This window comes from Passer domesticus, unplaced genomic scaffold (genome assembly GCF_036417665.1).
Source record: "Passer domesticus isolate bPasDom1 unplaced genomic scaffold, bPasDom1.hap1 HAP1_SCAFFOLD_37, whole genome shotgun sequence".
Taxonomy (NCBI): domain Eukaryota; kingdom Metazoa; phylum Chordata; class Aves; order Passeriformes; family Passeridae; genus Passer; species Passer domesticus.
The window spans coordinates 663,992-690,386 of NW_026990149.1; the positions used below are offsets into that span (position 1 = coordinate 663,992).

At 51.0% G+C, this 26,395-nt stretch overlaps 1 pseudogene; it reads right to left on the reverse strand.

Moving 5' to 3' along the window:
- The window catches only part of LOC135292506 (zinc finger protein 850-like), a 113,480-nt pseudogene that overhangs the window by 65,709 nt on the left and 21,376 nt on the right, over positions 1-26,395 (reverse strand).

A 26,395-nucleotide genomic window follows, 5' to 3' on the forward strand; every position in this document is an offset into this window, starting at 1 on the left:
ACCTCAACAGCCTTTTGGGCTGGTGAAGCCATCATGTTCTCCAGAAAGCTGACCAAGAGCTGAGTTGGACACCTCCGGATGTGACTTCTTAGCTGTGCCAAAAATGACAAAAGACTAAGGAAGGGCGTGCATCTGCCCCTGCTCTCTCCATCTCCCTTCCTAGTCATGGTGAGTGGGGCCTGAAGCAACTCCAGACTGAGGACAAGGTTAAGGCCAAGCTTGGCTCAGGCTCACACAGAGGTGAGGGGGGAGCTGGGCCACTCTCTGCTGGGAGGAAGGGTCTTGTGGCAGCCCAGCCAGGCTGTGCACATTGCCAGGGAACAGCTGTGCCCTGCATGTGGCCCTGCAATGAGCTGTGCTGCTGCCAGTGCCCCGTGCAGCTGGAGGGCTGCTCAGCTGTGGGGCAGGGAGAGGAGCAGGAGGGTGCATGTGCAGCTGAGCCATTGCTGGAGAGCACAGGGCTCTGGGCTCCCTGCTGTCCCAGGGCAGCCCAGAGGCCAGGCTCTTCCTGTGGCAGCTCTCTTGAAGTGGATCAACATTTTGCCCCCTGGCCTGCCTCAAGTGTCTCCCGTAGGACCATGTTTCCCTGGGCAGCTATTGGAAATAATGTCCCATAAAATATCTTGGCAGGAAATATGTCCCATGAAATATGGTGCTTTGGCTATGTTAGGTTTGCATTGTGGCCTCTGTTGTACTTTGTGTCTCCACGTTGCACATCTGACTGCCTACACTCTTACCAACAGGTTTTCTGTGCTGACTTCCCATTATCTGTTACCCTCCCATCCAGAAGTGCTCTCTTTCCTCCAAGCTCAGGAAGAAGCTGCCACCTGCATGAAGAGTGTTTCAAGAATAGGATTTATGCATTAGTCTTCCTAGCTAGAGATGTACATATGTTCTGATCTTTAAATGTAGTTTTGAATAAATATGTTTTGATTGTATCTTGAAATTTTGATGACATATTTTTAATTGTGTATATTTTATTATGATGTTTTTGAAAAAGGTAAATAAATAAATAAATAAAAATTAAATAAACCAGGAGGAGAATGTGTGACCAGGACCTGCTAGCCTCGAGGTTATGGGAGTGCAGCTCACTCCATGTGCCAGTGTCTCACCACATCCTTTCCTCACTGGGCTGCTCCTCTTCCTCTTTTGCCATGTTTTCTTTGTGTCATTTGTGCTACTCTTTTTAGATTGGCTTTACAACGGGGCCACCTCTTCACATGTTTGGGGGACAATGGAACCAAAAGATCCTGTATGGTCAAAAGTTTTCTACCTGGATGTGTTCTGTGCTCAACCAAAACCTGAGCAAAGAAACCAAGAGAAGTGTGCCCAAATGCCAAAGCTTTGCTCCTTTGCAATCTCACACAGATCTGGCTCACAGGTGACTTCAGGCACAATTTCATGGGTAAGAGGAGGATGTGTATTTCACTGGGAAAAGATGCCCTGCTTTGGAAAAGTCATCTGTATGTAGATTTACCCAGGACAGCAGTCCAACAGTGTTTTTTGCACTGTTTTGCACTTGCTTGCCAAGGGATGAGTGGGCTGTGAGGCCAATAACAAGTGACAAGGGTTCCTCAAATCTATTTCCACTCCAGCCTGGGTGCCATTCTGCCCAGGGCTATGGGATCATTTGTTGCCATGGACCAGTGCTTGCCGGGGTAATGAATTCCTGCATAGCTGGAACAAGCAATTCTGGATTCCGCTCCAGCTCTTGGTGGGCTGCATGATCATTGACAATGCTGCCTTTCCAGAAGTTATTCTACAGATTCCTTTCATAGTCATTTGAAGATTTAAACTTCACATTTCAATTTGTTTTGCCTTAGGGAAAAATACTTCTGGGCCCAGTGCAAACTGTAACCTTTTGACAGCAAAGTCCTCATGGTTGACAGCTTCTGATGTTCTAGAAGAAACTGCATGTGAATGTGTTAATTGAGTTTTCTGAAGGAAAACTTTGTCTGACTCTGTGTCACGTGGCTGCATGTGTTGGCATAGCTATGGGTCTAGTCCTGGCCTAGTAAAGCCCAGGCAGGCTGGCATGTTGCAGGGAAAACAAGTCCACGAGCTTATGGGGTTGCCATCACCAGCAGAGCCGATGTGTCCTTTGGGGATTTCTCTGGAGACAAAATTAGGGACCTGCTCCATGCCACAGTATGGATCTCTTAGATCCTTAGATCTTTCTAAACTATCCTAAAAAAGGCAGTGAAACTTCACATCTCCTTGCACAGCCACTGTTTGAATAGGGGCATTTTTGTCCCTCCTCAAAGCCATTGCTCTTGCACACCAGCAACATGAACATCCACCAACAGGAATGATGCATGGTCCTCCTGCTGCTGCTTCAGAGCTCTGGGAAGTGCAGACCTGGGTATTACCAATGGGAACACTTAATTAGCATTTCATGCTCCTTCAAGATGTCCAGATCTCAGGGCTTTTAGTTTCAAAGCAGCCACTGTACTTGCTCTAGGGAAGAACAGTAAATGGGAAACAGGGATTGCCAGCCTTGCAGGGGTGTGGGGAAAACCTGGAGTGTCTGTGTCAAAAGATGAATGGGAAGAGTGCAACTGCCAAAGCCAAAGCTTCGTTAGGATAGCAGGGTCAGTTCTTTACTGCCTGCTTGCATGGAAATCATTTCAGAACCTCCTTTTTGTATCTCATGTAGAAAAGGAGATCTTAATAATACCATGCTACTTAAAAACACATTGTGATGCAGATCCGTAGTGATTCCCAATGAAGCAGACTGCCTGCTTTGTCACTGCCAGCCCTGGTGACCCTGCAAGAGACCGTAGGGTATGCCGTGCCTGTTTTATATCCAAGCAAAGCTTGAGTTTGCTTATTAGTGTGGAATAAATACAAGGGTAATAAAATGGACAATTAAACTGGTCACTTTGGAGGATATGCTCATGCTTTCACACGTCAGTCCTGTACCTCATGCTCCCAAGGCTTGTTACTCATCATTAAATATTTCAATAAAAAAACACAGCTCCTATGTTACATCTGAATAAAATTGCATCAGATCATCAAGAATTCTGCTGGCAAGAACAAGACAAAAGCTGTCTGACACTCACTTGCAGCTGTCCTGGATTTCTGCAGCCCTTTGTGAAACGCTGCTGTGGGCAGAGTGTTTGGAGTTGGTTTGGGCCTTTATGAGAGATCTGTGTAACAGCATGCTGGGCTCTCCTGGCAGAAAACTGTCCAAGCCCAGGGACATGGTGCCGGCAGGAGTGGAGCAGCCCCGCTCCCAGCCCGAGAGCGTGAGCTGAGCCACGCGGGGGAGAAAAGACACCAAGGGGCTCCAGCCCAGCTGCTTCACCTGCCGTGACCGCTCCACAGAGCTCTGCCTCTGGGAGAAAGTCGACGCTGGACAAGCATGGAGCTTTCATCTGCTGCTGGAGCTGCTCCGTGACAGCTCTTGTTCTTCCTGAGGGAGAACCCAGCACCACCTTGTAACGCGTGTCCTGGGGGGATTTTCCTCTGGCATTCTGGGTCTTTGTCCCAGCAGGGGGACGGTGAGGTCTGGCAGTTTGATATCTAGAACTCACTGGCCTTTTTGCTTGCTTTTCAGCTATTCCGCTTCTTAATAAACTGTTGCAATTTTTTTCCACTTTCATCTATTAGTATTCATTTCCTGTTACTGGAAGGGGATTGTTGGAACACTTTAGAGGAGACGACTCATTGCAGAGTGTCCTGTATTAAGTTCTCCCAAACTGTGTGAGACACATGGCTTCACACAGGAGCAGCCCCAAGACTGCTGAGGGAAAGGCACAGAGGAAGACCAACCCAGTATTTCTGAGGAAATTCCTTGACACCAAACCAACCTGAGTCGTCCAACAGCTGACCTGACATTTTGAGACATGGGCCAAAGGGGAAACCTTGCAGTGTGTTTGGTCCAGGCCGGGTCATGCTCAAGGCAAAGGTGTGTCAGTGCACTTGGCTCCTTCTCTCCTCATTGTGTCCAGCACACACAGGAGCCCAGAGCTCCTGCAGAAACCATCACAGCACTCAGTGAGAGCAACTTGTGTCCAGTGCTCACATAGAGCTGCGTCCAACATTGCACCTCATTGGAATGAGGAACTGTTCCAGCTCTTTTAGGAGCTAAGGAGGTTTGGCCTTCAGATCAGCTCCTTCCCAGCTCTTGATTTGCTGCCCTGGCTGAGCTGCTGCTTGTGGCAACACTTGTTGCACAGCTGACAGCCCTGTTCTGCTGGCCAGCAGCCACTGCAGGAGCTTGTGCTAGTGACATGGAACCTTTCAGATCTTCCTCAGGAAAGCTCAGGGCAGAACTTGTCAAAAGAGCATTGCCTGGGCCATGCCTTTGACATTAAACCTCTCCTCTGTGCTTGGTGCCACACACAGTAAATATCTGAGGAAGCAAGTTTTCTGCTCCAGAAATTTCTTAAATCAATCAGTTAAACTGTAACAGAACACAATTTGGGATGTGTAATCTCACTTTAATTCATTTGCAGAAAGCTTCAGAGAGCTGTGTGTCCAACCTAAATGACCTTGCCACCAAGAACTCAGAAAAATGGGAGAGATGGAATCAGTAGCACAAGGATCTGCATTGTGATTCTCCCACAGGCCTGAGGACACGGCCCACTTCCACTGGGCCATGCCTTTTTACCCTACATCAAAACCTCGTGCTTCAGATTGTGGTGGTGAATGCCCCTGGCCTTGTCCGGCCACACGGTGACCTGAGAAACGCTTGTCAGGCCTGGGCCTTGCTGAGCAGCCCCTGGGCCCAGCTCCTCTTGAGCTTCCCAGAGACACCGAGCGCTGCCAGGCACTTGTGCTGTCTGATGAGCTCCTGGGGTGTCCTGTGAACTGCCTTGGAAACCGCTTTTCCTGCCTCAATGGCATGACATCCTCCTTCTCCCACTCTCAGAGCCAGGCTGCTGACCCACGGTGCGGCCACGATGAAGCGTTGATGGCTGAGGCCCCTCGCCTGTGGCCCATGAACAGCGCTCCCAAAGGAGGCCCTTGGGGCTCTCCTGGAGCCCAGAGGTGCCAGCAGCAACCTCCCTCTGAGTGGGGCCTCGCAGAGCCAGCGCGCTCTCAAGCTTGCTGCACTGGCAGCATGACTGAGCAGCCATGGATCCTGGGCCAAGAGCCCACTCCTGGAGGCTCCAGTTTAACCACTGCTCAGCTCGAGTGCTGTTAAGCTTTTAGGCTGCATTCCTTTGGATCCTTGTCCTTTCTGTCCCTTTCTCAAATGCACCTAAACACACACACAGACACACAGACACACAGACACACACACACACACACACGTAATTCTCAGAATGTTTCTCATTCCATTGACTGAATTTTGTTTCTTGCTTTTTTTCCCCATGTTGTTCCTTAACCAAGTAGTAAGTAATAATGTGAATGTTGCCAATGAATTTTCTTGAGCTGTTGCTTAATATTCAAGCTGGTTTTTACTGAACCTTGCCTGGGAATTTTTAAGCAATCTCAGGCACTTGTTCATACCAAGCCTTGGGAGCATGAGGTGCAGGATTGACACTGGAAAGCAAGAGAGTCATTCAAGAGGGATGAGTTTAACTGTCCATTTTATTACTCTTCTATTTATTTCACTCTAATAAGCCAAGCCAAGTTTTTCTTGGAGGCAGAATGTGTGTGGGAGGCACTACAATATTATCCCAAAGCTCTGGGCTGAATGGCACCCAGACTTGGGCTGCACAAGCTGGGGAAAAAATGTTCCTGCCCTTGAACTTCCTTCCTCTCCTCTCAACAACTGAAAACAAAATTATAAATCAATAAACTATAATTAAAATGAAATCAATTATAATAAAAATGAAATATTTTTTCTTATGATACTCCAATGATTCAAGCCAAAACAACAATAACTATTACTATAACATACTATAACACCAATAAATATAAACAAATTATATAACAAGAAATACCTAAGGAAAGTTTTAAGTCAATAACTAATATACTTGAGATAAAAAATATCTAAAAAAACTAACATGCAATCTAACACACCTTAGTAAAACAATTTGTAATACAAATTTACTAAACACAAAACCAAGCACCACTATAATTTCTCACACATTTTAACCAAACAATTAAACTTTAATAACACCCTTAAGTACTCTAAACCTATTCAAAATTATTTTAAACAATTTAATTGTCGGTGAGTGGTTTTATTCGGATATTGATTTTTAGATTGTTTGGGTTAGATGATTTAAAAAGTGGCATTTTATACCAAATTAATCAGCTGAGAAGGCAGCACTCTGCAAACAGAACTGACTGAAAATGAATGGGACAGAAATCAGTAACTCTGAAAGTTTTATTTGCTGTTAAATACATCCCACCCAGCCAGCCCCACACAATCCCCATCCCACCGCTCCCAATTGGGATCCCACTGCTCCCAATCCCCTTCCAACCCCATCTCACCCTGGTGGCTGTGGAATGGAGTGAGTTTGGCCTGGGATTGAGTTTTTCTGAAGAAGGAACAAGCAATTTGAGGAGGGATTGAGCCTTTATGGGTTAAAATTCAGTTGTTTTCAGTGGGATTTGAGTGGTTTTGAGGTGACAGATTGATACCTCTTGGCTTTTGGAGGGCAAAGAGAAGAAGAACAGAAAAAAATTAAGACCAAACCAAAAGGAGAATCAGGCAGGTGTGTTCCCAGCATGGATCACAGGGAATGTGGGTCACCAGGGCTGTGCCCAGCGTGGCTCCTGCAGTGGGGGATGGAGCTGGAGCAGAGCACGAAGCTCTTCCCGCACTCGGGGCACTCGCAGGGCTTCCCTCACCGGTGCCTCCGTTGGTGTCGGGTCAATGTAGAGCTGCTGGAGAAGCTCTTCCCACACTGGGGACACTCGTAGGGCCTCTCCCCAGTGTGGATGCGCCGGTGGGTGACGAGGGTGGACTTGTGCTTGAATCCCTTCCTGCAGTCGGGGCAGCAGAAGGGCCTCTCCTCTGTGTGACTCTGATAGTGCTGGAAAAGATGGGAGCGGATCCGAAACCCCTTCCCACACTCGGAACACTCGTAGGGCCTCTCCACAGAGTGGATCTTTTGGTGGAAAATCAGGCTGGAACGCTGGCTGAAGCTCTTCCCACACTCCCCACACTCGTAGGGCCGTTCCCCAGTGTGGGTCCTCTGGTGCTGGATCAGATTGGAGCTCTGCCTGAAGCTCTTCCCACATTCCTCACACTCGTGGGGCCTCTCCCCAGTGTGGATGCGCCGGTGTCTGACAAGATGGGAGTTCCGCCTGAAGCCCTGCCCGCAGTCGGGGCAGCGGTAGGGCCTCTCCTCTGTGTGAGTGTGCTGGTGCCTGAGGAGATCAGAGCTGCTCTGAAACCTCTTCCTGCACTGATCACACTCGTAGGGCCGCTCCCCGGTGTGGGTTCTCTGGTGGATGGTCAGGTGGGAGCTCCTGCTGAAGCTCTTCCCACACTCCAAGCACTTGTGGGGCTTCTCTCCATCAGGAACCTCCTCATGGACCACCAGCTCCGACCTCTGGCTCCATCTCCGGCCGCCTTCCCGGCCCAGGCTGGCTCTTTCCCCCTCAGATCCCCGCCATCTGCGTTTGCAGCCCGTCCTCGTGCGGCATCTCCGGGGCTTTTCCTCCCCGTTGGGTTCCTGCACCGTGGAGCCGCTCAAAACGGCCTCTGCCACGAGGTTCTGCTGTGCTGGGCTGGGAGATGGAGCAGGAGAGAGGGGGAAAGGGGCACTGACTTCCTCCTCACCTGCCTCACTTTCCAGGGACATCTTCCTCTTCCTCACTACCTCACAAGAAGTGACAACAGGAAATCCTGGTTTGGGGAAAACAAGGGACGAGCACATTGAGTTTGAAGGTCCCTCTGCCCAGTCCATCTCTACAAGTCACCAGCGACCTAGGCTCCAGAAACACCTCCCAAACACCAAGATTCAATGCTGAAAAACCCTCCCCAGGAGTTCCCCACCCCTGCTCCCTCCCCTCTGGTGTTCGGGGTTCCCCCTGTCCCAGCTGCTGGGGTCATGCTTGCATTGGGGGTCCCCCTTCTCCTCGGTGCCCGCCCTCCCCAGCCTGCTGGCAGTCCCAGCAATCCTAAAAGCTGCCCCCTCTTCACTCCCCATTCAGGGCTGCCGGGGCTTTTTGGGCTCCCTTCTCCCCTCATGCTCTGCTCTGGGCTGCAGGGGCTCCAAGGAGTCCCCCCTGCCCCTCTCCAGCCTCTGCAGGCTCCCGCCAATGGCGGCGCTCCCCCCTCTCTGGGCTCCCCACTTTGGGCTCCTGGGGGACACAGGGCTCTGCTCCTCCAGGCTGCCTCTGCCGCCAGCCGCCACCGCCACCCCCCCGATGTCCCCACAAGGGGCCTTTTCCGCTCAGCCTTGCACTTCTTCATTCTCCAAACATCCCCCCAAAAAATCCCAGCCCAGGGACCCCCCGGGATATCTGGGCCGAGCTCCCCCTCCCCGCTCACCAGCGCGATGGGGGCGATGATCCCACAGGTGGGGGCTGCGAATGCACGGAGGGCTCGACCGCGTGCTTCCTGCTGCTCAGCCTTCATCCGCCTCTGTCCCTCCTCTTCCTCTTCCTGCCCCTTCTCCTATTCCATCCCCCCGCCTCCTCCTAATCCTTCTCCTCCCTAACCACACCTCCTTCTCCTTCTGTGGCTGCTCTCTCTCCGCCTTCCCCCTCCTCTTCCATCTCCCCTCCCACCCTCCTCCTCCTTCATCCCTCCCCTTCCCTCCCTCCTCCTCCTCCCGCAGCAGCAGCGACCCCCTCGCTGCCCCGTTCCCGGAGCCCTCGCAGCCCGCGGCAGGAGCGGGGCTGGAGCCGGCACAGCTCGGCACGGGCAGCGCGGGGCTCTCGGCTGCTCCCGGCCGCTGCGGAGAAGGGGGGAAGCCGGCCCGGGCAAAAGGAGAGGCAAACTGCGACAACTGGGGGCCCCACATCCAAACTGGGCCCTGCTGGGGAGCCTGCCTGGGCACTGCCAGCCCTTGGGGCTCCTCTCGGCACAGCCGGGAGGGGGGAACGCACAGAGGGCTGCGGGATCCCAGCGCTGGCAGCACTGCCAGGGACTGGGCTCTGCTGGCATCATACTGGGAGTGACTGGGACTCTACTGGGTTTGTACTGATATCATTCTGGGATCATACTGGGAGTGAGCAGGAGCCTGCAGAGGCAATTGAGACCATGGTAGGGGCAAATGGGATCTACTGGGAGTGACTGCCATTATGCTGGGGGTGACTGGGAGCAACTGGGATCATGACAGGAGCAACTGGGAGTGGCTGGCTGCATGCTGGGTGTGACTGGAAACAACTGGGCTTCTACTGGGATCAACTGGGATCATGCTGGAGGTGACTGGGATCATCCTGGCAGTGAGTGCCACTGCACTGAGGCTGACTGGGAGTGCTTGGCAGCAGCTGGGCTTATACTGGGGTATAATGGGAGGGACTAGCAACATGCTGGAGGGACCTGGGATACACTGGGAGATAGTGGGAGTGACTGGAACAAAAGGGAGAATGAAAGAGAGCAACTGGAACCATGTGGAGCACAACTGGTTCATACTGGCAGGGACTGGGAGCACACTGGGCTCATCTCTGGATCATACTGGGAGGGACTGGACTAATACTGGGAGAATCTGAGAGCGACTGGGAACACACCCTGCACATCATCCCCCATACTGGGCCTGACTGGGAGCAACTGGGATTATACTGGGAGCACACTGGGAATGCTGGCATGTGACTGGGATCCAACTGGAGCTTACTGGGATCATATTGGGGTTGAAAGGGAGTGACTGGGATCACACTTTGGGCTACTGGGAGCACCTGAGAGAAACTGGGATCATGCTGCAAGCAAACTGGAGGAACTGGGCAGGACTGGATGCGTGCTGGAGGCAGCTGGGATATTCTGGGCATGACTGGGGGATCACACTGGGAGAACTGACACCTTCCTGGGGCCACTGGCGGCGCCGGGAAAGGACTGCAGACATGCTGGGACATACTGGGAAATGTTGGGGGGTTTTGTGGATTTTGGGGCTTTGGATTTTGGGGGTTTTATTGGTGCTTTGGGGGGGTTGTTCTTCTGGGGGTCTTTATTGAATTTTTTTGGGTTTTATATTTTGGAGGATTTTACTGAGATTATCCTGGTTTTTTTGGGATTCTCAGAAATTCTGGGAGTTTTTATGGGATTTCTAGGAGATTTTGAGGCATTTCACTGGAATTGTGGGGCTTTTCGTAGGATTCATTGGGGATTTGAGGTTTTTTTCAGAATTTTCGTGGGATTTTTGGGGTTTTGTGGGGTTTTTTTTGGGTGTTGCCATTATTTCTTTGGGTGTTGGGGGGTATTTTATGGGATTTTTATTATTTAGGCGACATTTTTGGGGGGATTTACAGGGTTTCATCGGGATTTTGGGGGTTCTTGAGATTTCAAAAGATTTTGTGGGCTTTTATTGGGATTCTAGGATGTTCTAATGGGATTTTGTGAGATTTATTTTGGATTTCATGAGGTTTTTTTTGACTCTTGGGGCTTTTAAGGAGATTTTGATGCCTCTCAGCCCTTCTGCAAACCCTGGGACAACCCCAAAGCCCCAGACCCCCAAATCCCCCACAAATTCCACTAAAAATCCCAAATTCCTCAAGAAATTACAATAAGATCCTCCAAAACCCCAGAGAATCCCACAAAATCCCAGTGAAACACACCAAAACTCAAAAAAACTCCCCAAAATTTCACTAAACCCCCTGAAAAATCAACCTCCCCAACCCCAATAAAATCCCCCAAAATCCAAAACTCCCCAAATCCACAAAACCCCCAAAATCCCATAACCCCCCAAAACCCAAAAATTCTCTCCAAAACCTCTATAATTCCCCCTGAACTTCCATCAAATACCCAATAAAGCCCTAAAGAAGCCCCAAGATAATCCCCCAAAACCCTGCTAAAATTAATCAAAATTGCCCCAAAATCCCAAGAATGCCCCCCAGAACCCCCCAGACTCTCTGGGGCCGTCCTGGATCAGGGGCACCAGCCGGTGGAACAGGAGCCACCTCAGGGGCCCTCGGAGCTCTGTGGGGAGGGGGCACCATGGGAGACCCCCAGAAACGGGAGGGGGGGGGGTGGAACCCCTGTTGTGCCCCCTCGCCCCGAAACCCCCAGACCCCGGTTCAGGGGGGGCCTGGGACCCCCCGGGACCCCCAAATCTCCCCCGGGACCCCTCTGGGAGCCCCAAACCCCCCCAAGGTTGGCCCAGGATCACCCTGGACCCCCAAAACCTTCACGGGACCCTCAGACCCCCCAGTTCCCCACAAAATTGACCCCAGACCCACCTGAGACCCCCTCAAATCCATCAGACTGCCCCAAATCCCCCCTAAACCCTGGGAAATCCCCTCACACTCCGCTAAAGCCCCCCAGATGCACCTCAGAAGCCCCCAGAGCCCCCCAGCTCCTCCCACAATCCCCCAAAATCCCCTCAGGCCCTCCCAATTCCCCTCAGATCCCCCTAAACCCACCTGAGAACGCTCCAGACCCTCTCAAGCTGCCCCCAAAGATCCCCAAAGCCCCCTCAGACCCACCAAAGCCCCCTCAGACCCCCTCATTATCCCCAAACACGCCGCACACCCCCCTATTTCCCGTCGATCTCCCCAAAGTCCCCAATTTCTCCTCAGACCGCCCCAAACCCCCCCAGTTTCCCCTCAGCGCCTTCCTCAGCCGCGCTCGCCTCTGAATCTCCCGCCTCCGCCGCCTGCACGGGCTCCCCAGCCAATAGCGGCGCGCCCCGCCCCGAACCAGCCAATGAGGGCGCGGCTCCCCTCAGCAGCGCCCGCCTCCCCGCGGCGCTGCAGCCAATCAGAGGCGAGCCGCAGCGGCGGTGCCGTGCCGGGCGCTGCAGAGAGCGGGGGCGGCGCTGGGAGCGGCCGGAGCGCTCCGGGAGCTGCTGAGGCGGCCGGGACAGGGCCGGGAGCGGCTGAGAGGGGATCGGGGGCGTCTGGGGAGGGTCCGGGGGGCTTTGGGGAGGGTTCCGGGGTGTGGGGCGGGGTCTGGGGAGGGGTCTTGGCTGGGGGATCGTGAGGTGTCAGGGAGGGTCTGGGGAGGGGTCCTGGGGCACTGTGGGGGGATCTGGGGGTGGGGAGGGGTCCCGAGAGGGGTCTCGAGGGGGGTCCTGGGGGTGCTGGGGGGACTTTGGGGTTCCAGGGTGGTCCTGGGCCAACCTTGGGGGCTTTTCAGGGGGATTTGGGGTTCCCGGGGGAGATTTGGGGATCCTGGGGGTTCCCAGCCCCCCCCCCCCACCTTTTCTGGGGGTCTCCCATGGTGCCCCCTCCCCACAGAGCTCCGAGGGCCCCTGAGGTGGCTCCTGTTCCACCGGCCGGTGCCCCTGACCCAGGACGGCCCCAGAGAGTCTGGGGGGTTCTGGGGGGCAATTTTGGGGAATTTTCGGATTTGGGGCAATTTGGGGCTGTTTTGAGGCAGTTTTGGGAGGATTTGGGGGATTATGTTGGGGCTTTTTTAGAACTTTATTGGGTATTTGATGAGGGGGAATTATAGAGGTTTTGGAGAGAATTATTGGGTTTTGGGGGGTTATGGGACTTTGAGAGTTTTGTGGATTTGAGGGGTTTTGGATTTTGGGAGTTTTATTGGGGTTGGGGGGTTGATTTTTGAGAGGGTTTAGTGAAATTTTGGGGAGTTTTTTTGAGTTTTGGTGGGTTTCACTGGGATTTTGTGGGTTTTTCTGGGGTTTTGGAGGATCTTATTGTAATTTCTTGAGGAATTTGGGATTTTTAGTGGAATTTGTGGGGGATTTGGGCGTCTGGGGCCAATGGGGTTGTCCCAGGGTTTGCGGAAGGGCTGAGAGGCATCAAAATCTCCTTAAAAGCCCCTAAAGGCCCAATAAAACTCATGAAATCCGAAACAAATCTCACAAAATCCCATTAGAACTCCCTAGAATCCAAATAAAAGCTCAAAAAATCTTTTGAAATCTCACTAACCCCCAAAATCCCGATGAAACCCTGCAAATTCCCCTAAAAATGTCCCCTAAATAATAAAAAACCCATAAAATCTGCCCCCAACACCCAAACAAATCATGGAAATACCCAAAAAACCCACAAAATCCCAAAAATCCCACGAAAATTCTGAAAAAACCCAAATCCCCAATGAATCCCACTAAAAGCCCCCACAATTCCAGTGAAATGCCTCAAAATCTCCTAGAAATCCCAATAAAACTTCCAGAATTTCTGAGAATCCCAGAAAAACCAGGAAAATCCCAGTAAAACCATACAAAATACAAAAAAAACCCATTCAATAAACCCCCAAACATCCCCAGAACAACACCCCCCACAAAGCACCAATAAAACACCCAAAATCCAAACCCCCCCCAAAATCCACAAAACCCCCCAACATTTCCCAGCATGTCTGTAGTCATTTCCAGGCGCTGCCAGTGGCCCCAGGAAGGTGTCAGTTCTCCCAGTGTGATCCCCCAGTCATGCCCAGAATATCCCAGCTGCCTCCAGCATGTATCCAGTCCTGCCCAGTTCCTCCAGTTTGCTTGCAGCGTGATCCCAGTTTCTCTCAGGTGCTCCCAGTAGCCCAAAGTGTGATCCCAGTCACTCCCTTTCAACCCCAATATGATCCCAGTAAGCTCCAGTTGGATCCCAGTCACATGCCAGCCCTCCCAGTGTGGTCCCAGTATAATCCCAGTTGCTCCCAGTCTCTCCCAGTATGGGGGATGATGTGCAGGGTGTGTTCCCAGTCGCTCTCAGATTCTCCCAGTATTAGTCCAGTCCCTCCCAGTGTGATCCAGAGATGAGCCCAGTGTGCTCCCAGTCCCTGCCAGTATGAACCAGTTGTGCTCCACATGGTTCCAGTGGCTCTCTTTCACCCTCCCTTTGGTTCCAGTCACTCCCAGTATCTCCCAGTGTATGCCAGTTCCCTCCAGCATGTTCCCAGTCCCTCCCATTATTCCCCAGTATGATCCCATTTGCTGCCAAGCACTCCCAGTCAGCCTCAGTGCAGTGGCACTCACTGCCAGGATGATCCCAGTCACCTCCAGCGTGATCCCAGTTGGTCCCAGTAGAAGCCCAGTTGTTTCCAGTCCCTCCCAGCACACAGCCAGCCACTCCCAGTTGCTCCTGTCATGAGCCCAGTTGCTCCCAGTTGCTCCCAGTCACCCTCAGCATAATCCCAGTCACTCCCAGTAGATCCCATTTGCCCCTAACATGGTCTCAATTGCCTCTGCGGGCTCCTGCTCCCTCCCAGTATGATCCCAGAATTGAAATAAATGGGCAGGAGATCTTTCTCCTTTTTAATGCCTTTATTAAGAAGAATCAGCTCAGGTGGGAAGAAATCGACGGGTTGCGCCCTCGCCGCCACTGCTCCCAGGCGTGGCACGAAGCAGGAGGATGATGCAGCTTTGTCCGCTGGTCTGCAGGCAGAACTGGGGACTCTGTCCTCACGGGAGAGTCGTTGAGTCCTTGGTTTGTTGGTTTAGAAACCCGGGGGGTCTCTTTAATCAGTTTCTTTTCTGGTTAGGGTGAGAAATAAAAAGATTCAAGCAGGTACGGGACAATGCTCCCATCCTTAGACGTCACTTTAAGTCACTTATTGGCTCGTGATTTTAGGGGTTTTTCTTATAAAAACTGTAAAACTGTAAAAACCCAGGTTGCACTGCATTTCTTATTTGCATGTTGTCTCTGGTGTCACTGCCCATCTCTTTACCCTGGAGGGTTTCCCTTGGTATCTCCTTGGCATACAGCTAGCATCAGGGAAACAATCAGTTAATCACCTGCCATTAACGAGTGATTAAGGGCTTTTCTTGGCAGGGAACCTAAAGGAGTCTGACTCGGTCTGGCTTGGTTTTTTTAACTCTGAAACTTAAAAAAATACAACTTTCTATTCATAATAGCTCCCCCCTATTTTTCTTTGATCAAGCTTAAGCTTGCATCAACTTATAATTTTTGGCTTATTAACATAGAATTTCCTATATTTTTTTGTATTGATCATACATTTCTTCAGCACTTGGGTGATCATATTTACTAAGCTTCATTACCTTTTTTGGTTTTTTCAGGTTAATTCCTTTAGAGATCCTTAGGTTATTCTGTACAGCAGATGTCACTATTTTTGTTAAACATGGAAATAAGAACAGACTAACAAGTGTACCCACAGTGAAAGTTATAGTTTTCCAATTTTTTTTGAAAATCCATAGATTATCCCACCAACTGGAATCAAGTGTAAGAGTCTTTTGATTTCGTAAATATGCTAGTTCTTTTATTTCGTTTAAAGTGTTTCTAATGACTGCCACAATTAATTTGATTTGATAAACTACTGTTTTGGTTTGGTTGAGTTGGTCATTAATATGATTAAGAGCCAATGCGGTCTGATTAGATATTACTTCCAATTCTGATTGTAGTTTCAAAATTTTGTTTAACATATATTGTTCCTTCAGTTTTGTTTTTCTCAAATCCTCATATATAGGAACTCTTAAACTTGATCCAGATTCTTTGTGTATTATAAAGACAGTTTGTTTTATAATTCTAATGATGCCACTACTAGACCAGCCTCTTGGCAATTCAGTGGATGTTGTGGTACCATTGACCCAAAACAGGTGTTTAGGGGTTTCCTGAAAGATATTAATTTTTGTCGTGCCCTCCCAATATTTAGAAATACTTTTTCCTTTTACCAGATTTACCAGGTTTGCTTCAGTAGCATCACGTTCAAAGCACCACCAGGTTTCTCCTACAGGGTGCTCTCCCAGGAGTGGCTGCCTAAAGGTGGCAGTGTTTCGGGTCATCCAATATATTTTCTTATTCTCTTGATAAAAGATCAATTGGGAGAGGTTAACACAATTGTTGTGGACTCTCAGCAAGGAGCTTACTTCTTTCTCATAGAAAGGTTGGTAGTACTCATTGCACAGCTCTCCTGGGCTCCCCAGAGCACCACCAGCAATCAGAGCCAGCACTACTACCCTTCCCAAGAGTCCGGTATGGGTCATCCTGCACAGCCTGCCCACCCGGCCTTGCCTCTTGAGGATTTTACTGAGAAGAAGTCTCCATGTTCTTTAGAGTCTCTTGTTCCTCTGGTTAAACCTCTCTTGATCTGTGCCTGCTAATTTGGTCCCTCCTAGGGGAGCACTCTGGAGAAGATTAACCTGGGGTCTTTGGTACCAAGTTGGGACGACTAAACTAGAATTACTTATTAACAATTTTTAACTTGTACAAATTTCTTAAAACACTTCAAGACATGTTATGATTCTAAACTTTTTTCTTACGCAGTTCATCAGTCTTTTTGAATGTCAGTTTTAAGTAATTTGGTCTTTTTATAATAGTATACTCAGCTGAATTAACTTCCGATGTGGTTAAATCCTGTCCCGAGTTAGGGTGTGAGGGTGGTGTGGAATCTGGTCCAATACCAGAAGGAGACACTGACGAATCTTGTCCAATGCCCGGGGGTGAGAGTGGTGTGGAATCTGGTCCAATACCAGACACTGAAGAATCTTGTTCAATGCTCGGGGGTGGGACTGGTCCTTTAATTCTCGTAATGTGAGTCCAACCTTTTTCTCTGGTTCGCACAGCTAAATTAGCGATGAGGAGTACCTGAAAGGGGCCTTCAAATTTAGGTATTAATGGTCTATAATTCCAAGTTTTTATTAAAACCCAATCTCCTGGGTTGATGTCATGTGTCTTTGTATCCAGAGGGGAGGTTTGGGGGAGGTATCCTCTTTTTCTAAGTCCTTCTAGAGTTCTTCTAATTACTTCTAAATATTTCTTTGTAGCTTTTTTTCTTTCCAGGTAGTCTCCTGTGCTATAGGGTGTTAACAAGAATGACAGTCCAAAAATCATTTTATAAGGTGAAATCCCTATATCAGACCGGGGTCTTGTTTTGATGCGCAAGAGCGCTAGGGGTAAACACTTTAGCCAATTCATTTTTGAGAATTTTGTTCATTTGTTCCACCCTCCCAGAACTCTGGGGGTGCCACAGAGTATGCAATCTCCACTTTATTCCTGAAGCTTCAATTATAATTTGCAATGTTTGGGCCACAAAATTTGGACCTCGGTCTGAGTCTATGGTATTCACCATTTCATTCTGGTTCACTTTTTGGCAAGTTAAACACTCTTTTATAATTGTTTTTGCTAGGTCATATACGCTTATGCACAGGTTATTTCTTAGGAAATAATCACATAGTCTTTGGACTCCCCAGTGGGTTAATTTCTGCAGTTCTGTTAGCACCATCTCAGCAAGTGCTTTGTTTAGCAACACCCGTCTATCAAATATTAACCACTCGATATCCTTTGATGTAACTTTAAATTTCACAAAATATGAGTTTTTTCTTTTTCTTTTTCCTTACTCGGGTGTGGTTTTTGCTTAAAAAAACTTTTTACCAGATCTTCTGGTCTTAAAGCTGCTTCCTTTGCTATCTTGATCAGCTAGCAAAGATTTCACAACTTTAGGCTAAACACTCTGGGGGGGGTCCAGTTGCTCCACAGTAATAGCAGCAGCTTTCACTCAAAGGGACTCGAGGCCTCTCCATGCCTCCTGTCCCTGACAGTACTGCCGTATTCTTGCCTGCTCCTGGTGGTGTACTCCCCCACTCCTGTGTGGCTTTGTACTGTAGGAAAGGGCTGTTTACTCCCACACTTTCTCTGGCTATAGCAACCATGATCTTAGCTTTGGCCTTTGCTTTTTCTTCTTCCCTCCTTAAATACACTTTCAAGGCTTTGGCTATTGCTTTTTCTTCTTCCCTCCTTAAATACACTTTCAAGGCTTCCCTCAATAACTCATTAATATCTTTTTCTTGCCAATCCTCTATCTTTTCCAGTTTTCTCCGTATACACATCCACTTGTCTTTCGTCCCACACCATGGCCATCCTCCTTGCACTTCTAATTCTGGCCACACTTCTGAACAGTAACGAATCATCTTAACTTTATCTAATCCTTCTGTGCCTTCTATAAAGTCCCATTTCTCTAATAGTTCACCTAGGGGACTGTGGGGAGGTATATTCTTCAATCTTTGGCCACTTTTCTTACTACCGCACCCTCCCATTATTTTCTGCCAAATCACAAGATGTCTGTTTCTCTAAAGGAAATATATCTTATTTAAGAAGTCTCGACCTCCTGCCAAAACTCCAATTTCACTGACCCTTTTCGTCAGGACTTTGTTAAGACCTTGGCTTTCTGGCCAAGACTCAACAAACAACCAAAATACAAAAAAACATCCTCGAGGTCTTGACCTCTGAGGTTCGCCTGACCTCCTTCGTCAGGACTTAGAGAGACCTTGGCCTTCCCTTGCCAAGGCTCAAACAGTCAAACCTCGAAACCCTGGCTTCTGAGGCGCCCGACCTCCTTTGTCTGGGCCAAACTGCCTGATACCCTAACTTCTTTCGTTAGGACCTGTATCAGGGCCTTTGGGGTGCGTGCCACTCACACAGCTATTTCCTCCGCACGCCCAGAGGGGGGTCCTCTTTACCCCTTTGGAGGCGCCTCAATCACCAGTTCTACTCGCTTCCCCCTGTTCCCGGCCGGCCCCCTCGCGGGGGTGCGGAACCACGGTACTGAGGGGTCCACACTCGCTTCGAGGGGCTGAGCTGCCGGCCCTCGTCTCACGCACACACACTCGCTCGCCTCCCTCTCCCGCCGCCGGATATTCTCACCTATCCGACGCTGCTCCGTGTCACTGTCCCAAGCCGATCTTCTCTGGTCCCGATAGCCAGCTGTCCTGCAGGTCCAGGGTGAGCGGACGTCCCAGTCCTGGTGTCCTCTTCAGGCGTGGCTATCCCGGACGAGCTCCCAAGCTGAAATAAATGGGCAGGAGATCTTTCTCCTTTTTAATGCCTTTATTAAGAAGAATCAGCTCAGGTGGGAAGAAATCGACGGGTTGCGCCCTCGCCGCCGCTGCTCCCAGGCGTGGCACGAAGCAGGAGGATGATGCAGTTTTGTCCGCTGGTCTGCAGACAGAACTGGGGACTCTGTCCTCACGGGAGAGTCGTTGAGTCCTTGGTTTGTTGGTTTAGAAACCCGGGGGGTCTCTTTAATCAGTTTCTTTTCTGGTTAGGGTGAGAAATAAAAAGATTCAAGCAGGTACGGGACAATGCTCCCATCCTTAGACGTCACTTTAAGTCACTTGTTGGCTCGTGATTTTAGGGGTTTTTCTTATAAAAACTGTAAAACTGTAAAAACCCAGGTTGCACTGCATTTCTTATTTGCATGTTGTCTCTGGTGTCACTGCCCATCTCTTTACCCTGGAGGGTTTCCCTTGGTATCTCCTTGGCATACAGCTAGCATCAGGGAAACAATCAGTTAATCACCTGCCATTAACGAGTGATTAAGGGCTTTTCTTGGCAGGGAACCTAAAGGAGTCTGACTCGGTCTGGCTTGGTTTTTTTAACTCTGAAACTTAAAAAAATACAACTTTCTATTCATAACAAGAATGATAGCAGTACAAAGCCTGTACAGTCCCAGACACTCCCAGTATGATCCCAGAACAAACCCAGTAGAGTCCCAGTCACTCCCAGTATGGTCCCAGTATGGTCCCAGCAGAGCCCAGTCCCTGGCAGTGCTGCCAGCGCTGGGATCCCGCAGCCCTCTGTGCGTTCCCCGCTCCCGGCTGTGCCGAGAGGAGCCCCAAGGGCTGGCAGTGGCCAGGCAGGCTCCCCAGCAAGGCCCAGTTTGGATGGGGGGCCCCCAGTTGTCGCAGTTTGCCTCTCCTTTTGCCCGGGCCGGCTTCCCCCCTTCTCCGCAGCGGCCGGGAGCAGCCGAGAGCCCCGCGCTGCCCGTGCCGAGCTGTCCGGCTCCAGCCCCGCTCCTGCCGCGGGCTGCGAGGGATCCGGGAACGGGGCAGCGAGGGGGTCGCTGCTGCTGGGGGAGGAGGAGGAGGGAGCCAAGGGCAGGGATGAAGGAGGAGGAGGAGGAGGCGGGATTAAGGAGGAGGAGGGTGGGAGGGGAGATGGAAGAGGAGGGGGAAGGCGGAGAGAGAGCAGCCAGAGAAGGAGAAGGAGGTGTGGTTAGGGAGGAGAAGGATTAGGAGGAGGCGGGGGGATGGAATGGGAGAAGGGGCAGGAAGAGGAAAGGGAGGGACAAAGGCGGATGAAGGCTGAGCAGCAGGAAGCACGCGGTCGAGCCCTCCGTGCATTCGCAGCCCCCACCTGTGGGATCATGGCCCCCATGGCGCAGGTGAGCGGGGAGGGGGAGCTCGGCCCAGATATCCCGGGGGGTCCCTGGGCTGGGTTTTTTTTTGGGGGGATGTTTGGAGAATGAAGAAGTGCAAGGCTGAGCGGAAAAGGCCCTTCGGGGGGACATCGGGGGGTGGCGGTGGCGGCTGGCGGCAGAGGCAGCCTGGAGGAGCAGAGCCCTGTGTCCCCCAGGAGCCCAAAGTGGGGAGCCCAGAGAGGGGGGAGCGCCGCCATTGGCGGGAGCCTGCAGAGGCTGGAGAGGGGCAGGGGGGACTCCTTGGAGCCCCTGCAGCCCGGAGCAGAGAATGATGGGAGAAGGGAGCCCAAAAGGGAGCCCAAAAAGCCCCGGCATCCCTGAATGGGCAGAGCAAAGAGGGGGCAGCTTTTGGGATTGCTGGGACTGCCAGCAGGCTGGGGAGGGCGGGCACCGAGGAGAAGGGGGACCCCAATGCCAGCGTGACCCCAGCAGCTGGGACAGGGGGAACTCCGAACAGCAGAGGGGCGGGAGCAGGGGTGGGGAGCTCCTGGGGAGGGTTTTTCATCACTGAATCTTGGTGTTTGGGAGGTTTTTCTGGAGCCTAGGTCGCTGGTGACTTGTAGAGATGGACTTGGGCAGAGGGACCTTCAAACTCAATGTGCTCATCCCAAACCAGGATTGCCCGCTGTCACTTCTTCTGAGGAAGAGGAAGATGTCCCTGAACACTGAGGCAGGTGAGGAGGAAGTCAGTGCCCCTTTCCCCCTTTCTCCTGCTCCATCTCCCAGCCCAGCACAGCAGAACCTCGTGGCAGAGGCCGTTTTGAGCGGCTCCACGGCGCAGGAACCCAACGGGGAGGAAAAGCCCCGGAGATGCCGCACGAGGAGGGGCTGCAAACACAGATGGCGGGGATCTGAGGGGGAAAGAGCCAGCCTGGGCCGGGAAGGCGGCCGGAGATGGAGCCAGAGCTCGGAGCTGGTGGTCCATGAGGAGGTTCCTGATGGGGAGAAGCCCCACACGTGCTTGGAGTGTGGGAAGAGCTTCAGGATAAGTTCCAACCTGATCCAGCACCAGAGGAGCCACACTGGGGAACGGCCCTACGAGTGTGATCAGTGCAGGAAGAGGTTTCATTGCAGCTCCCATCTCCTCAAGCACCAGCGCACGCACACAGAGGAGAGGCCCTTCCGCTGCCCCGACTGCGGGCAGGGCTTCAGGCGGAACTGTAGTCTTGTCAGACACCGGCGCATCCACACTGGGGAGAGGCCCCACGAGTGTGAGGAATGTGGGAAGAGCTTCAGGCACAGCTCCACCCTGATCAGCCACCAGAGGATGCACGCTGGGGAACGGCCCTACGAGTGTGGGGAGTGTGGGAAGGGGTTTCAGATCCGCTCCCATCTCCTCCAGCACTATCAGATTCACACAGAGGAGAGGCCCTTCTGCTGCCCCGACTGCGGGCAGGGCTTCAGGCACAACTCCCACCTTGTCACCCACCGGTGCATCCACACTGGGGAGAGACCCTACGAGTGTCCCCAGTGTGGGAAGAGCTTCTCCAGCAGCTCTCACTTGACCCCACACCAACGGAGGCACCGGTGAGGGAAGCCCTGCGAGTGCCCCGAGTGCGGGAAGAGCTTCGTGCTCTGCTCCAGCTCCATCCCCCACTGCAGGAGCCACGCTGGGCACAGCCCTGGTGACCCACATTCCCTGTGACCCATGCTGGGAACACACGTGCCTGCTTCTCCTTTTGGTTCGGCTTTAATTTTCCTCTGATTCATCTTGAAAAATGCCAATCGCTTGTTCTAAAATTTTAAAATTTTAATAATAATAAAATAATTATGAAATTAGTAATAATAATTAGAGCTGTAAGAACTTGGACAGTCAGAGTTAGTATAATAAAGGACCATAAAAAGCATAGAATTACAGACGTCTTGGTGTGTTTTGCTCTCTGCCACACAAAAGCACACCTCGCTAGCAAAGGATTAACCCTTAAAAGCAATAGCCTGTTAAAAGGATTAATGCAGTACTACAAATTAATACAACATAACTTTCCAACACAACGCATACAGTATTGCTTTTAATATTTGCAAAGAGTCCGTCATATAATATGCATTTTTCACAGTCCTCCCTTTTTATAAATCATTTGGCTTGAGCAATATTCCTTGTTTTCTAGCCTTCATTATTTGCTCATTTTTTTCACAAATCAATCTCGCTTATTTGAAGGGGTCTTCTGAATTACTTTGTTTCTTTAACACCATAATCCTTTGTGCTGTTTTAGATGTAGTCATCTTTTGGTCCATGGGCATGGTCACTACTTGCATGCCTTGGACTGCACTGGTGATGAGCCAAATGAAACAACATCAAGCAAGGAAGAAATATTACAGCAGCTATAGCTCATAAAAGGAAGAAGCCTAACTTCTGAATCATGATTTTAAAGGGTCAAGATTTTAGTTGAGGGTTAGAACCAGTTCATATTGAAGTTAGATACACCAACACTAGGTTAATGATTATTAGATGCTTAACCTAAAGCTAATTGTTATATTATGAGCTCATTTGTAGAAGGAAGTGGAGCAAGTGAACCATTATAGGAACATACTGAAACCAGTAGAACTATGCCCAGCACCTGGACTCTGTGTCAATCCATCATGAAGCAGGGAGCCTTGGATGGTGCCAGAGGGTCACAGAGATCTGATGAAGACATTCCTGACTTCATCCCTTAAGACCACCTACCCAATTGGAGACCACCGACCCAATTCCAGAGAAGAACTGCGCAGGCGTGAAGGACTAATGACCTCATTTTAATACAGAGCGGGGAGGGGAGGTGCTGGGTTTTGCATATGTATTATTTTGGGAAATAGAAGGCAAAAATCCTTGTACAACATTGTCACACATTTCAAGAACAACTGCCCCGTGCTGCCTGCCAGCATAATTGTGGGAACTCAGTACATCACTCCGGATGTCCAGAGCTACCGAGACAACCCTTGGGGGGCTCGGAGGCCCTGGAATGTTGCCAAAAGTACCTGGCGGCTTGACTTTGATCCTTTTAAAGAAATGACACCTGAATGTGAGGAGATGAGAGAGTTTCAAGTCTGAATGGTGAGGGGATGTTATTCACTTGTTAGAACTTAAGTTAGAATGCACTGTACAGGGGGGTTTTATGTATTGTACAGGGGGGTCTAGAATTCTGTGCATGGATCAGGAGTCCCAAGATGGAGGAATTTGGGCGTGCCCTGTCCTTCTTCTTTCTTCTCCTTGGCATCCATGTTCAGGATGATGTTGGCATGTGTGGATTGGTTCATAGAAAGAGTACACTTGCCAACAAGGGCAGAAAGTATTGGGAATTAAAGGTAAATATCTAATACGTAGTTTTCATTATAAAAGAGACAACCGCCTCGTGGGCGGGGGAGAGTGCCTTTGGCTGTCTTGCTGATCAGACCTCAGCTGGACAGACAGAAAATCTTTGTAGATAAGAAATAATAAACTCGACTGAAGACCTAAAAGCAAGAGTCCAGACTCCTTCTTCGAGAGCGCGGCCTACCTGGAACCACTTTTTCCCGTGCTGGGGCAGAGACAAGTAACAGCCGACCCCGGCAATAATAAACACACCACTTTCTAACTTGGACTGGTTAGATTCTTTGTGCATGATTTTCAGTTTTAATGATTCACCATGATGCCCCAGAGTGTCACAATGTTATCCTTGGTTTCATTGAACCCTTCATCCCATGGAGACCCACAGTGCTCACTGTAGCCCCCTTGATTCCATGAGGCCCTGCCATGCCATAATGGCCCCTTGGTTCCTGTGGGTCCTAAAGTGTCAGAAAAGTTTCCATTGTTCCATGCGGCACCCCAAAGGCACTGTGGTCCCCTTGGTTCCACAGGGCCCCACAGTGTAACAATGGACTCTTGGTTCCACGAGGTTCTGCAGTGTCACCATGGTCCCCTGGTTCTGTAAGGTTCTGTAGTAGATCATGCTCACCTTGGTTCCGTGAGGTTCTGTAGTGTCACCATGATTCCTTTGTTCCATGAGGTTCCATAGTAGAACACGGTCACCTTGGTTCTGTGAGGTTCTGCAGTGGCACTGTGGTCCCTTGGTTCTGTGAGGTTCCGTAGTAGAACACGGTCACCTTGGTTCCGTGAGGTTCTGCAGTGTCACAATGGACCCATGGTTCCACGAGACCTTGCTGTGTCAGAACGGCCCCTTGGTTCCGAGAGGTTTCTCAGGGTCACAGTGATCTCCTTGGATCCGCAGTGTCACAATGGGCCATTGGTTCAATGTGGCCCCAGTGTGCCAAAATGGATTTTGGTTCCATGAGGTTCTTCTGTGTCACAGTGGACCCTGTGTTCCATGAGTGTGCACAGTGTCACAGCTGACTCCTTGGTTCCATGAGGCCCTGCCATCACCAAATCTCCGAAATATCAGAATAAGGCTCCTTAACACTAATTTGCTCTTTAGGAGGGGATCATTTATTCAGGCCTGAGGTTTAGTGAGGGATAACTCCTAACCTTATGTGGACATGTAATTCTACCAGTGTGTTGCTTATATAGAGTTGCTAAATGTGTATTACAATTTACCCATCTCCATAAAACCCACCCCAACGTCCCAGTTTCAGTCCTTCTTTTTTCTCTGCATTCTTTGGCCAAATGTCCTCTTCTCTTCCAACTATCCTTGCTGGGAAAGCAGCCCCTGCATGCCTTGTTCCTGTGCTAAAAGTTCACAGGCATGGTAAAAATTGAATTAGCCCTTTTGGTATCAAGGCCAAGGCTTTGTGTGGCAGGCAGAGGCAGGCAGGAGGCAGAGCTGTCAGCAAAGGAAGGGGCCAGCCAGGTGGGGCAGCGGTGGATGAGGACAGCCTGCAGGGACAGGGGCCAGGGCAGGGACACCGTAGGACAGCCTGGGCTGCACAGGGCACAGGGATGGGCAGCAGCTACAAGGCCCTGACAGAGCCAACTTGGGCAGCACTTTGGCCATGGCAGACACAAAGAGCAGCAAAGCCCCAGAGGGTGATTAAAGTCCTGGTGCTGTGTCTGTGCTGCTGAGCTGGGCCGGGCTCCTGGCCCAGAGGCAGCTCCTGGCAAGGGCAGCACTGCAGAGAGACAGCTCTGGCCAGGAGCAGCTCCTGGGCACAGCCCAGCAGGGCTGGGGCACTGCCAGGGCAGCTCAGGGACACCAGCAGGGCACAGCCAGAGCTGACAGGGCTCAGCACTGGCAGGGGCTGGGGGATGTCCCAGAGGGGGCTATGTCAGAGCAGCACCTCTGTGGCTGTGTCCTAGAGGCACAGAGCAGCTGTGATGTCAGCAAGGGGCTGTGTGACAGCACAGAGTGGGCTGTGTGAGGTCACAGGTTGGGCTATGACATCACAGAGTTTGTTGTGTGAGGTTGTCGAGCAGCTAGAGCATCACAGAGGGGATTGTGTGACATCACAGAGCAGGCTGTGACATCATGGCATGGCTGTATGACATCATAGAGCAGGCTGTGATGTCAAAGTGTGTGCTGTGACATTACAGAGTGGCAGTATGACATCACAGAGAGGGTTTAGTGACATCACTGATGGGGTTGTGACATCACACAGCTCGCTGTGACATCATAGAGTAGGGTGTGAGGCCATGGAGCAGATTCAGCCATCATAGAGGGTGGCTCTGTGAGATCAGAGAGTGGGTTGGGACATCACTGGGTTGCTGTGTAACATCATAGAGCAGGCTGTGACATCACAGAACAGACTGTGACGTCACATGGTAACATTCTGACGTCACAGAGTCTTCTGTGACATCACAGTGCAGCAGCATGACATTCCAGGGTGACATCCCAGAGTTGGCTCTGTGACATCTGTTGACTCTGTTTGGCTCTTTGATATCAAAGGGGTCTCAGAGTGGGATGTGACATCACAGAAGGCTGTGTGACATCAAAGGGGGGGCTCTGTGCAATCACAGAGATGGCTCTGTGACATTGCAAGGGGTCTGTGCGACATTATAGGGGGCTATGGCATCACAGGGGATGTGTGAGGTCACTGAGGAGGTCACTCTGCTCCAGCCCGCCTCACAGTTCCCCCCAGAGCAGTCCAACACTGCTCGTGCACAGCGGGGTCCCCTGTCCCCCCGGGTCCCCCCGCCCCCCGCGCCGCAGCCTCCCCCAGAGGATGTTCCACGAGATCGACCCCAGAGCCTGACACGGGGACGGGGGGCCGGGGCTGTGGGAGGTGGGACAGGGGCACAGGGACCCCCCAGCAGTGTCTGTGTGTCCCCCAGGGCCAGAGCCTGGGCCAAGGCTCCTTCACCCTGGTCTGAATGAGGGCTTGAGAGTGCTGAAAAAATCCCCAGCAAGGGATCAGCAAAAACCAGATTTAATATTAAGGGAC